The sequence below is a fragment of the Vidua chalybeata genome, chromosome 1 (genome assembly GCF_026979565.1).
Source record: "Vidua chalybeata isolate OUT-0048 chromosome 1, bVidCha1 merged haplotype, whole genome shotgun sequence".
NCBI classification, from domain to species: Eukaryota; Metazoa; Chordata; class Aves; order Passeriformes; family Viduidae; genus Vidua; species Vidua chalybeata.
The window spans coordinates 120,198,051-120,207,944 of record NC_071530.1 but is presented as its reverse complement, the minus strand read 5'-3'; the positions used below and the strand labels follow the sequence as shown (position 1 = coordinate 120,207,944).

General features: G+C 45.9%; 1 protein-coding gene and 1 long non-coding RNA gene across 2 annotated transcripts in view; one reads left to right on the top strand and one right to left on the bottom strand.

Moving 5' to 3' along the window:
* Positions 1-260: 260 nt before the first annotated feature.
* On the bottom strand, positions 261-8,049 carry LOC128787104 (uncharacterized). The gene is made up of 4 exons (XR_008430574.1): positions 7,722-8,049; positions 1,203-1,781; positions 967-1,106; positions 261-523 (listed from the first exon to the last, which is right to left on the bottom strand). It is a non-coding gene; the product is annotated as an uncharacterized LOC128787104 (long non-coding RNA).
* The window catches only part of NCOA2 (nuclear receptor coactivator 2), a 187,418-nt gene continuing 184,622 nt past the window's right edge, over positions 7,099-9,894 (top strand). Inside the window, exon 1 of the mRNA XM_053940986.1 lies at positions 7,099-7,159. The gene's annotated coding sequence lies outside the window, so the exon portion shown is untranslated. The remainder of the gene's footprint in view (positions 7,160-9,894) is intronic.

Genomic DNA, 9,894 nt, shown 5'->3' with positions numbered 1-9,894 from the left:
GAGGTAGTTTCAGGGAATGGAAAACCTCTGCCCTACCACATAGTCCAAAAAGCTTAGGGACAATATTTTTTTTCTAATTCTGTTAGATTAAAATAATTCCATGCAAAAATTTTGCATTCTTTGCAAAATTTGTTATTCTAGGGTTTAGGGTTGGAAGTCAAACAAAAAACATGAGTTTGGGAAGCTCTAATAAAAATGTAATTATTTTAATAACAAAAATAAATTTTAAAAAAGCCTAATGATTAAAAAGATACAGCAAGAAGCTAATTGTCTGAATTTACAGAAGTATAACTTGAAACTCTTAACTCTCTCTTGAAGTGAAGCCAGAATCTTTAAATTTACTTTGTACTTTCTGAACTTTATTTACTTCAGTTAAAAGTTTCTAAGCTCAAGCTTCTGTGCTATCTGTAAATCAAAAAGCTATCTGTGGCCTCCAGTTGGAAAAGTCATTTAACTGGTTCTGTGACTAAATCACTGTCATCCTTCCATCTTCATTTCATTTCTTTCACAACAGCATTAGGAACTGCAAAAAAGGGAGGCAGATTTTAAGTCTGCTGCATGAAATGTGTTGCTTGTACAGACATGCTTAGTTTTTGACAGTTAAAAACATGTTTCACTACCACTCTGATTTTTTTCTATCTTCTGGACTCTAATTACATGAGCTGGTAAATTAATTTACATGTGTACATAACTCTAGATTTACATAGGAAGTAGCCAGTGGTGAGCAGAGGTTGATCAGACTCAAGGTGTAATCATCTTAATAGTAAGTTTAGAAAAATACTTTCAACATAGAAGATGTAGAGTCACTTAGGGTTGCACACTCATGATTTAGGAGGAAGGTTTTCTAATGTATATGGTCAATAATGAGAAGTAATTTTTAATTATGAATTAATAAATCTGCCTTAGAATCAATTTTCAGAGCACATCCCAAAGAGAGCAGCTCAAAGGGAGCTTGTAAATGTGTACCTTTCCACTTGGTGATGGTGGGATGGCCTTTAATTATGCCCTTCCTCGGCAATGCTCTTCAATATGGAAATCTTGTGAAGGCACAAAAAATGTGTATTCAAGCGCAGGAAATCAAGGGAAGAAGAGAGTGTTGCACAATTCTACACAAAAGGTAAGTTAACATATTCAACAATGTAATTACAAGGGGAAGACAACACTGCTCTTTAACCAGCAAAGCCATAATGAAACACTTCTACCTCTATTTCTTATAAGTAGTTCAGTTCTGCCCCTTAATGTGTCTGCTTGAGGGCTGTTTATCATTTTGGTTAAAGGCAGAATACAGGGGTGAGCTGGGCTTTTTTAATCCTCAGTAGGAGGGATGGCAATGTCTTCTTTAATAGACTGCATGAATACACAGAATATGTCACAGCATAACTATTGTTGAACACATGCTGCAGGATGAGAATATGGGAGAGACTGAGAATAGAAGACTAGCAAAAGCAAAGATAAAACAGAAAATAAGGACAAAAGGGGAAAAAAAAGGTGGTTAAAGAAAAGAACAATTGAAAAGTTGGAGAGCAGTGGACAATAAAGCAGAATAGTATAAAGAATTTTTTTCCCACAAAAATATCACAGAAGCAGAGAATTCCTGAGGCTGGGAAGGACCCCTGGAGATCACCAGGCACTGGGTCCAGGACTCCGGGGGTACCCAGCAGGCACTATCCCTCTTCTCAGGGTTGGAATTTGGTGTCATCTGTTCAGAAGTTCCCTCACAGGGTTCAAGGCAGGTTTTGCTTGTCAGATCCAGCACTTCATGTGGTCACAATTATACATAGCTGAAGGAAAGTAAAGAAACAACAGGGCTAGGTAAATGGAGGAGCATCCAGCAAAGGTAAAAGGCAAGGGTTTTGGTATGACATTACAGTATGAGACAAATAAATACACATCTGGTAAAATTACAGCAGTTGTACTTTAGTTCTACAGGTGTATTTCCTTCAGCTGAACATTATTTTTCCTTAGCATGAATTGGTTACCAAAGTAGCATAAGTAAAATGAGTCTTTTATTCCAGTATAAAAATATTTGAACAAATGTTGATTAAAATTCTTATTCTTAGCCTATACATTTATAACTTTCTTCAAAACATTTTATTTGGTAAAATTGATCTTGATTGGATTTTTTTAATATTAAAAATATATTAAGCTTTTCAAGATTATTTAATTTTTTTTTTAAATGATGGTGAAGCAGATTATTGAATTAATAAGGCATAAACATACAAAAAGATGTTTAAGTAATAACTTTTTTAGTTGGAAGCTTGTTATTTGAGGTGCAAAAAATATATATTTATCTCTAAAGTTTTTCTAGGAAAAAAAATTCTAACCATATAAGCACTATATGCATAGGATATGCTCTTCACTGCAAACTCTTAATGAAGTTGTTGTATCACTGTATCAAATCATGATAAAGCCAAAGTGTCCTTGAAGAACCTGAGCCAGATCCTAGGTGCTTTAAAGGAAGCCATGTAAGTCAATGCGTTATCTTGAAAGAGCAGATTGTGGAAGCAGGATAATCAGCAATAGTTTGGAGATGTGAATGGAGGTCAGAGGGCCACTGTAGTTGTAGGAACTATAGGGTGTATGTGTCATGGCAAGGGGGTGGTATGGTGGTGTAGTGAGTAAAGGTAATGGTGACTGGGGAAGGTGGAAAAAGGCAAATGTCAAGTCCATCTTCTAGGAGGGAGATCCAAGGAACTACAGGCCAGCCAGCCTGACCTCAGACTGTGGGAGGATTAAGTAGTAAATCCTCCTGGACACCTTCTCCAGGTGTGTGAAAAGCAATAAGGTGCCTGGGGGCAGGCAGCAAGTTAGTGTATCCATTTCTCTCTTTGCAAGGGTTTACAAAAGCAAATTCTCCCGACCAATGTGACTGGTTTGTATAATGAGATAAGTGAATCTGTGGAGGAGTGGAGAGCAGCTGATGTCGTTTATCTTGACTATAACACAGCTTTAGACGCAATCAACCACAGGCCTCCTTTAACCACACTGGAGAGGTAGGAACAAGGCTAAGTAGAAGATAAGGTGGAACATTGGCTGCACCTTTGGTCTCAAGGGCTGTGATCAGCCGGAGCAGGTCCTGCTGGTGGCCAATGTACTCCAGGGGTGGATACTGTGACTGTTACTGTGTAACACGGTCAGTGACTTCAGGGATGAGACGAAAAGCGGATCACAGCAAAGTGGGAGATAGCAATCAATGCTCTGGGCAGCCATGGCAGACTGGAGAAATGGGCTGGCAGGAACCTCACAAAGTCCAATGAGTGGTGGAGCAGCATCCTGCATCTGGTACAGAATAGCCATTTGGAGGCTAAAGCAATAGGAAAGGAGTTTCAAAAATAAATTTGGAAGTCCTGGTGAGCAACAAGTAAGCCAGCAGTGACCTTGCAACAAAGAAGGTCAACAGCATCCTGGGCTGCAATAGCCAGCAAGTTGAGAAAAGTGGCTATTCCCATCCATGGAGTGAGACCACATCTGGAAAACTGAGTGCAGTTTTGAGCTACCCAGTGTGGGAAAGATGCAGACATAAAAAAGAAACTCCAGGGGAGGGCCACCATGATAGTGAGGGTGCCTTTCATTGTGGGAAGCAACAGGCATAAGCTGGAACAGAGCAATTAGACATAATGGGAAAAAAAACCAAAAACTCACAAATGTGTTCAAATTATGGAATGGGTAGTTCAAAGAGGCTGTAGAGACAGTAAAAATCATCCGGTAAGAATCCTGGAAAACCTGGCATAACTTCAAAATTTGCCATACTTGGAGATGAGGCTTCAGCCAGAGACCTCAACAGGTCCCTGAATCCTGAAGAAGGTTAAGATAGTGGAGTATTTTTACACAGTTTAAATTAAAAAAAAAAAAAAAAAAATTGGTGGGTTTGAGTTAGGTGTAAACTATGTCAACAAAAGTCTTATTGGTTTCATAAAGACCATATTTAAATCCACTTGGGAAAGTTAATGAATAAGTGGGGATTCAATTCCCCATAAAGGTGGGCAAAGAGATTCTACAGAGTAAATGCAGCTGCTCATGAAAAAGGGCTTTGTGCACCAACAGCTGCATTCTATATAGCCCTGATGTCAGCAGGTGCACATAAACCATTCTATCCTGATTAAGCTGCAGGTAGAGCTTTATGAGACAGCAGCCATACCTGAATGGCCTACCAAGTTCATAAACTACCAACAATTTGTTAATAACCTTTCACCTTATGGAAAAATAACTTTACTTATTTGAAAATCAGTTAGAAACACACCTGTAAGTGCTAGTTTTACTCTGTGTACCAATTTTTAAAGAAATACGGTACGCAGAAAAGGTAAGAAAAAATAACACTGACAATATAAGACTGTACTGACCAGGAAAACATGGCTGCATTCAGATTTTGAATTTTTTCCTGTTAATTTGGGGGGGAGGGGGGGAGTTATGAAAGGAAATTCAACCAAATCTCACTGAAAACTCAAAATAATAAAAAAAACTTATCTCAATGCTAATTTTCTCATCAAGAAAGGTTTGCAAATCACAGTGAATAATCAAATGAATGCATAAAGTGATGTTGTGAACAAAATAGCAAGCAGAAGAAGGAAGGGGAGGAAAGTGAATACAAGAGAATTACAGAAACTTGTATTACTCTTGTTTAGAATGGATGAAGTTTTTGCTGAAAAACTAAGCTCAGCTCTAGTCAGCACAACGCAGCAATGGTGACACTGGAGAAGTTTCAGAGAAGAGCTGTAATGCTGAATAAGACCTGCACTGAAGTGTGTTTATCAAACCTATTTCCCATCTGGAAGAAGGTCCTTTCCCTTTAAAGAATAGCAGTTAGGAATAACATAATTACTGGTCTTTGCATACAATGGCACTTGTAACCACGGCTTTGGGTTTTGGCCTTAGATGATAAAATGTATTTGCTTATGAGTTAGAAGCTTGTAACAAATTTCAGAGGATCTGAGCATATGTGTGTAGTTAAATCTCCTCTCCCACACAGTTTGACTAGGAAACTCAGCCACATAGGAGCCAGGGCTTTTTGTTAACGTTAAGGCTATAGCCTTAACTCCATATTATATGAGCTGTCTTTTATGCTCCTACCACAGCAAGTTAAAGATCTTCCTTGCTTTTCCTAGTGGATTTAGGAATTAGTTTAATAAAGATTTTTGGTTATGTTAAAGAAAGTTATATGTCAGGGAAAAAAAAAGATATCAAGCTTTCCTAAATAAGAAATGCTGGAATTAAAATTATCTGTGCAATTCTAAATTGTACTGTTTATGGTCACAAAATTAAAGACATACTTTTTTCTTTCTTTTCCCCCAGTGAACCACTGTTTCACTTTGCATTGGAGAATGAATCACAACTGTGAGGTAAATAAGATTATTTTCTATCTAACTGTTAGCTTATTTGCTACAGAGATTTGCACAGATATGACAAATGAGGTCAGAGGAAAAGTTCTGTCTCTCCAGGACTCTTTACTCAATTTTTTTTTGATTTTTTAAAATTTTTTCCCCCTCAAATACAATACACTCTTACTTGCTATGTTATTTCAAGGTAATATTCTGTTTTGTGTGTTTTATAGACAGAATTAATCCTCAATCTCTTTTTTGCCTGCCTGTGCATGGGCAGGGTGGAAGAGCTTCCTGAAGACATAAGTAATTTCTCTGCCAAATAAAACTGATGGGGAGGGACATTCAGAAAGGTTGCCCTTTCCAGCTGCTGTAGCCCAGCACTGGAGCCTTGTCTTCTGAAGATGATGTCAAAAGTACTCCAGCTAAAACAGTGGCATTAAGGCGGATTGGATCTTTGGTTACTATCGCATCAAAGCTCCAATTGAGCATATAAGAATGACAATCCCTCCATCCCCATCTCTAATGGGACTAAATTCAAAGAGATTTCTGATGGTGATCCCTCCCATTTCTGAGTTTTCTCAGTCGAAGAAGAAAATATTGCAAGTTTTCAGCTAGTGATTGCAAAGGCTTCTTCCTTTAACATGAGGGTGGAGAATGGGAAAGAGTTTTCTTTTAATATGTTTGGAGAAACAATTGAACTATTTTTGCCCAACGCAAGAAAACAGCTTAAAGAAATGAAATCAGACAAGTATGGGAAATTTTATGCAGCACAGTAGGGCAAAATGTAACCATTTGAAAAACAAGGATTATGATCAAAAAAATATTGGACGAGCCTAATTGTAAGCAGAGTTAGCTATACCACCAGGAACAATATATAATCTGCAGAACAACTCGGGGCTGCACATCCAGGCTATAAAATGTCAAAAGTAACGACTGTTGCAGTGTAAAGTACAACTCGCCATTATCAATACGCGTGAAAACGTAAAGCTTTTCTTGTAAGATAGGATTTCTGCATCACGGTTTGCTTCTTGAACTAAAGGGCAATGTTTAACAGTCGCCCTCCCGCCCTTAACAAATTTTAACTCATGTATTCACTCCTCCAGTCTAGGAAAAGCCTGCATCTCAATCCTTTTGCTCCCACGAGTGAGATATAGCTGACATGATTTTCAGCATGTCTTTTTTTTTTTTTTTTTTTTTCTTTCCCCCGGCGGCAAAGAAAGGAAATAAGACTGTATCCCCCCGCCTCGCTTCCCTGTTTTCGTGAATATGGGCCACTGAAAGCCGTAAGAGGGCTGACTGCTCCGGTCCCGCCTGGGAGCGGGGTTCCTCCAAGGACGGACAGCAAAGGGCCACAGCCAGTGTCTGTCCCTCCGAGAGCGAAGGACTTTGTTTTTCCCTTCCCCTTTCTCCCCGGTTCGGGTGCCGAGGAGGAGGTTCCCGCGGGCGCTGCGGCTGCCATTGTCCCTGCGGGCGGGGCGCCGAGCGGCCCCGCGCTCCGCCGAGCGGCAGCGGCGAGGGGCGGCGGCGCCCCCGGATCGCGCCGCGCTGCCGCCCACCCGCCCGGCCCGGCCTCCCCCCGCCCGGGGCCCGGCCGCTGCCGCCGTGCCCGGGGGCAGGGGGGAGTGACTTGTGCCTCCCCCTGCCTCCTCCCCGTCCAGCCCTCCTCTGGGTAGAAGGGGAGGAGGAGGAGGAGGAGGGCGAGCGGTGGGAGGGTCTCCATTGAAATAAACAAGCAGGCAGTTATTAAAAAGGAACATGGCGGCCGCAGCCCCAGCTTCAGCTTCATCTTACAAAGCGAAGGTCAGCGCCGGCGGCAGCGGCGGGAGACGGCACTGACCCCGGTAACGGCTCCCGCACGGCCCCGGCGCGACGGGGGGTGTGCCCGGGCCCCCCGCGCCTGCCCGGCCGCCCCGTGTAGCGCCGGGGGGACGCCCGGGGCCGCGCCGGTGCGCGGAGGGGCGGCGTTGGCGGGCGGCACCGCGGCCGCGGCGAGGCGGCTTCCCCCGCGCCGGCGGCGGGGGGAGCGGGGCGGGGGCTGCGGCCCCTCCGTGGGGAGCAGAGGGACCGCGGGGCCGCCCCTTGCCGGGGCATCGTGCTCGCACCCCCACGCCCGGCGGTGGGGGGTGGGCGCGCGGGGTTACTTCTCCAGGACGTCCCCGTTTCGGCGAGGGAGGGGGGGATAGGGCACCCCACCCTGCCGGGCCGAGGGGGCCGGTTTCCTGCTCCCAGGCCAGGCGGAGGTCGGGTGCCGCCTCTCCGCGCCCCTGGCTGGGGGGGAAAAGTGCGAGGAACCGGGAAGGCGAAGGGCTGATACGGGGGTCAGGGACTGCCCTGGCCGGGCTGGGGGAGGATGGGGCAGCGGGGTGCGATTTTGAAGGGACTGTTTAGGACGTTCCCCCTCACCCCAACCAGGCAGCGATAGCGAAACTTGAGGGAGGGTCTCTTCCCCGATGACAAAAGGGGTGATTTGGGGAGCACAGCGACGCCGCCTCCTCTTCCCCGGCTGACAACGACTCGGTGCGCAGCGGCGCGGGCCGCTCTGCGCTCCGTCCGCGGGGCCGAGCCGGCCGCCCCCTTTCCGCGCTGGGCAGGGACCGCGCCGCCCGGAGCCTTCTCCCTTTCCCCCTGCGCAGGGCGCCTCGCCGCCGCTCCGCGCTCTCAGGGGACGCGAAGGGAAGGAGGGGGCGAAGCGGGCAACTTCTCTTAACTTTCTGCGCGGGGGCTGTGCCTGCCCGTGCGCGCCGCGCAGCGCCGGGCCGGGCCCGGCCGAGCCGCGGGGGCGGGCGGCGGGGCGTCGCAGCTGCGTGCGAGCGCAGCCCGGGGCGCCCGGCCGCCGCCTCCCCGCGGCCCGGGGAGGGGTGGGGGCCCGGCCGCCGCAGTGCCGTGTGTCTGCGTGTGTGCGCGGGGCGGGGAGCGGCGGCAGGAGGAGGGGGAAGAGAGGGGAGCAGCCGGCCGAGCGCGGGGCCGGGGTCCCTGGGCGGGTGCCGCTCCGCTCCCTCCCGCTTCCTCGCAGCGGGCGGCGGCCGCAGGCGGGGCGCTCCGCGGCGAGCGGAGCCCCCCGCGTGAGGCGCGGGGGAGGGGTGCGGAGGTGCCCGCTGCCTCCGCGGAGGGCGGGTGCGCGGCCCCTCCCCTCCTCCGCGGGGGGCGGTGTGTGCGCCGCCGCGGGCACCGCGCGGCTCCGAGGCTGCGGGCCGAGGCGTAACTGGAGCCGTGTCCCTCGCCTGCCTCGCTGCCCCTCGTTCCTTCGCCGCCGCTTGGGCCTGAGCGTTTCACCCAGCTTGGAGACCGCACTCTGCTCTTGCCGGAAAGGGGCATTCAGGCCGTGTAGTTTGTAGGAAACCTGCCCGAGAGCCTGGCAGAAAAAGGGGGAGGGAAATTAAAAAAAAAAAAAAAAAAAAAAAAAGGCAAGGAGGTTGCTGGTAGGCACTGGAAAGTCGTGATATCTGTATCTCATGATATATACTTAGTTTTAGTTAGCCTGTATACTTTGGTCTGAAGTGTGTTTATGTGGGGCACTCTATAAATATACTTGTAATTTAGCTTGGAGAGTCTTCTTGTGAAAGGAGAACAGCCTGCTTGTTCGATAATAATCAATTGTTTTTATATTTCTCTCTTTTTTTTTTTTTTTTTTTTTTTTTTTTTGTCTCAGAGTAGTAAGAAGCAGGTGAATAGGCTTTGGAACTCAACCCATGGTGTTTAAGTATAATTTGAGCTAAGCATGTAGTGCCTGGCTATGGCAGTTATAGCAGAGCTCTATTGCCACTGTAAATAAGTAAGCATTTAAGACTGCCAGTGTTTGTTACTTGAAGCATTTTTTTCGTTTTTGTTCTGCTGTTGTGGGTGAAGGCAGTCATTTGGATTTTATCCCTTTGGGTTTTTTATGTACTGAACTATAAAAACAACCTTAGTCAGTTAATTTTCTGGCTCCTTATAACCCAGTGGCAGTGTTGGGCCACCTGGTGGGCTCCTCTCATGGGGGAATCCTCTGGCAGCACACAAAGCTGCTGGTTCACTGTGTTGGATGCTGTCTCAGAAATGCCCATGTTGCATATAATTTTTAATGTCATAGTGAAACTATTACACCCCAAAGCAGAGATCTTGTTTGCTTAAACACAGCTTAGTGTGGATGGAAACTGGTTGTTTTATCACACTTGGTGTAGGTACTTGGTGCCTCCTACTTTTTTCCAGAAGACGTGTTTGTTTACGTCAGCAATGGTGTCACAAATAGGATATACCAGATTTGCACATATTTCCATGTACAGATGTGTATGCAAGCATATATGGACACTGATGCATTTGTATTCCTCACTTTTGCATTTTTGGTAACAGCTCTTTTGGGACTGGACATAGAAGTTGGCTCTGTTGTGTCATACGAGATAATGAAAGTTGTAAATTGCCCCCAAATGGTTAATCTGTAAATTAGCTTAATGTTCTTAGGAAATCTTGGTTATCTACAGTCTTGAAGAAAATATTTTGTCATGGACTCAACCTTCAAGAATATCGACTACAACTTTAAGAAGAAAGGTTTCATCTTTTTTTAACATCGTGCAATATTTTGAAGAATTTCATTATCTTT